Here is a 3,675-nt window from a genome sequence, read left to right on the forward strand (position 1 = left end):
AATCATGGCATTTGATCTAGGGGAAGGAAGTGCATTTTCCCTAAAACTGATCCTTAGTTTTGTCATATAATCTCCCATACTAAATACTGAAAAGAGAGGCATGTGTAGCAGCTGATGGATTTACTTAAATACCATGCACTCCTCCATCCCTCAAAATAGGATGCATCTGTTTATTGTGAGAATTCAAATGCTGAAACTCCTCATATTTGTAAATACAAAATGCATGTTCAAATAGAGGGGAAAAAATTCTTACCTTCCTGTCCATTCTCTCTGATAAAGTACTGTTGTCCTGCTTCTATACTGTGTTTCCACAATATGCTTGGTTTGCCCCTTGCTGCGTGTTAGCTACAAACTGATTCTTCTTAACTTTTATTTCAGCCAGGTGCATTGAAGCTTCCTTTTTGGGGAAAAAAATAAAAAAATAAATGTGTATGTATATATATATATATATATATATATATATATATATATATACACACGTGTGTGTGTGTACGTAAATTTCTGTTATACAGCTAAAAAGTAGCAGAGGGATCAAGCTTTTCAAGTATGTTGCTGCAAAAGGCCTGATATTGCACTGGTTCTAATGTTTCTTTAGGTGAAGCTGGCAAGCTTTTAAAGCCAAACCCCAACTTGACCATCAAAGGGAAAAGGAAAGAGGGGAAAAAAGAAAGGGGGGGCGGGGAGGGGAGGGGGAAAAGGGCAAATGCACAGCTATAGTGAGTCTAGTAACTGCTGAGACCTAGGAAAACCCATACCTGAGAGTGATTTATGGTTTAAGAACAAGAAAAGCCCATGTTTTCTGTCTTGAGAAGATTCTTTATGAAGTACACTTAATTTAAACAGTTCATATATTAGAAGATCCCAGAATTTATCTCTATACATTCATTCTGGGACTGCAGAGCCAAATTGTGTTATCTCCTGCAGCAGTATTACTGAAATTACTAAATGTTCTAATTGTCAACTGATGCCCTCCAATGGGATAAAAAGATACAGCTCAGTGAGGCATGTAATGATTACAGCAACAAATCACAGGGGGAGACTCAGGGCATTGGCTGTCTCAGCTCCACAGGGTTAATGATGGAGGCTAGAAATAAAATTTATTTTAAATACAGGATAAATGGTTGCAAGCCCCTAAAACTAACAGGGAGCGAATTTACTGGGTATAACGCTCTTACTATTTGTTCTTGCTACAATTACAGCTCCACAATTTAAGCATTTTTTTTTATCTATCTGGATAAATAAGTCTTTCTGTTGTTTTTTATTTTGATCTGGTTTGGAAGTTAAAGAGGTTCTTTTCCTCCATGTTTGCTGGCGGGCACTGACAACAGGGATTTGCTCCTGCTGTTGATTTGGGACATGGGTCATACTTGGGGATATTTTTCAGATGAAGCAGATCAAAACGGACAGCAACGCATGCCAGCACAGATCAGGAAGGAGACGTTCTGCAGCAAGAAGCCACAAAGTATGTAAAACAATGTGCTTCAGATTAGAGTTCTCCACATGCCCTTCATCACAGCATCGTAGTGTTCTAGCTGGCAGCTTGCCTTGAGCTGCCTTTGAAATTCAAGTGCTGGACAGGGTCCTTGCAATTGGGGGCAGTTGTATACATAGGTGACCGGTCAATGGCAAAACCTAAAGCTAGCTCTGCACTTCAGTGAACGTTAATGAGGTGTCATAAAACAGAGAGCACAAGTTATCTTTAGAATAGAGGTCTCTGCTTAATTTCCATTTGTAGATCTTTTTGGACAGGGACAAGAAAGTAGAGCAATCATTTGTTCATTTTTCTCAGATTTTTTTTTTTTTTTTTTGTGGACCTGCTGTAATATCGATCTGTATTTCTATCAGTGTGGGTGAAAGCCAGAACACTTCTAAATTGCTTTGTTTTGAACTGCTTTCCAGTTCATCTTTTGAAATTTGTCATTAAAATTATCCCACTCCAACACACACACAGATAACTGGGACGTAACTGTGTACCACAAATGGTGGCAAAGGAAAAAAAATACCTGATGCAGTCAGCATGGGTTATAATAACCAGAGGCAGCAAAGACAAAAACACCTCAGTACAACATCAGGACCACCACAGCTGCTGGGCACGCACTCTGTTGTATACGTGGTTATGAAGAGAGCGTGCACTGCGGGATGTTCAAAGGCCCGAAGCGGTGCGAAGAGCACGGACTGTACATCCGGAGATGGGGTGCTGTGCGCCTCGGATGGGTTTTGGGCTCGGTCTCCGGTAAGGGCACGGAGCGCCGTCCGCTGCCTGCTGCCTGCCGGCCTGCTGGGCCTGGCCTTGAGATACAGCGCCACCTGGAGGGCCGCGGGGGGATGTCAAGGACCGTCTGCGTCGCTCCCCACCGCGTTCTGTCGGGGGGCGGCGAGGGGCTGGTAGCGCACGGAGCTCGGGGCTCTGCCGGGCCGCCTCCAGCGGAGCCGCTCGGAACCGCTCGGTCGAGTCGGTGCGACGGGCGCTGTCCGTGGTGCCGAACCTTGCAGCTCCGAGGGACTGCGGCGGCGGAGCTTCGTGAGCAGGCGGCTTCCCCTTGTTGCTGAAGGACGATGTTTGCTCCACGGCACGCCGTGGGAAGGTGGCACCTTTCAGTGACGGATGTCTCCTGAGGTCTTTGAGTGATCTTTCGTTGATTCCTTGCACTGTCATCCTGCCAAGATTTCCTGTGCATATCTATTTCCATTTGTAGACACAATCAGTTACAATTATACTAATATTTCTCATGCTCCACACTGTACAAACGCTTTTTCCACTTGGCTGAAACCACCTTTAAAAACCATCCCCTGGAATGATGGCAGAAAGTCACGTCATCCCGGGCGGTCAGCACCTCGGTGTGTCTGCAAGCTGCCTATAGTGCTCTCGTTGGTTGTCCTTTGTGTCCACTTCCTAGACAGTAGGTCTGCTCAGCACAACAGTCGCCTTGGCAGCATAATGCCTGTCTGTAGCTCTCCTTTCCATAAAGGTGTTGAAGTTTCTGCCCTTCCTCTCGAGCCCCTCGGGAAGAACACATCCCCGTTGCCCTGCACTCCGCAAGTGGCTGAATCCTCCAGCCCCACCTGGCTGTTTCCCTCCTCCCGTCTCATTGTGGATTCTTCCCAGCCCGTTACGTGTCATCTCTGCGAGCAGAAATTGCTTTGGGCGTCTGCGTAGTTACAACAACACATCGGTACCTAGCACCACGTTCACTGCCGCGACGTGTCAGCAAAGCACTGCTTGGGGTGCGGGGTGGGGAAACGTGGATTTGGGGTTGTCGGAGGAGCAGTAACAAATATTCCGCGTTTTAGCATAAGGATGGCAAGTGTAAAGCGGTAATCCAGCGGCAGCATTGGGGGAATAATCCAGGTGTTCTCATGTGGCCGGGAAGGCACAACGAGCGGTGGTGCCCGTGCCTCTGCCACCCTCTGGCGGAGGGAAAGAGGCGGTGGAGCGGGGCGGCTCGCAGCCGGGCCCGGAGGTCAGCACGGCCACCTCGCCTTCACGCCGCTGCGCCCGGCGGCGTGGCCGGAGGCCTTGGGGCGAGCCGGTGCTGTCTAGGGAAAGAGGGAAGCGCCGCTGGCCCTGGGACTTGCCCGGCGGCAAGCGCTGTTGGGGGGGGGACCGAGTCAGTCCCACCCTGCGCGGCGGGGCGAAGCGGGGCCGCCCCTTCAGTCCCCGCCTCAGCCCCGTGC

The sequence above is a fragment of the Coturnix japonica genome, chromosome 7 (genome assembly GCF_001577835.2).
Source record: "Coturnix japonica isolate 7356 chromosome 7, Coturnix japonica 2.1, whole genome shotgun sequence".
NCBI classification, from domain to species: domain Eukaryota; kingdom Metazoa; phylum Chordata; class Aves; order Galliformes; family Phasianidae; genus Coturnix; species Coturnix japonica.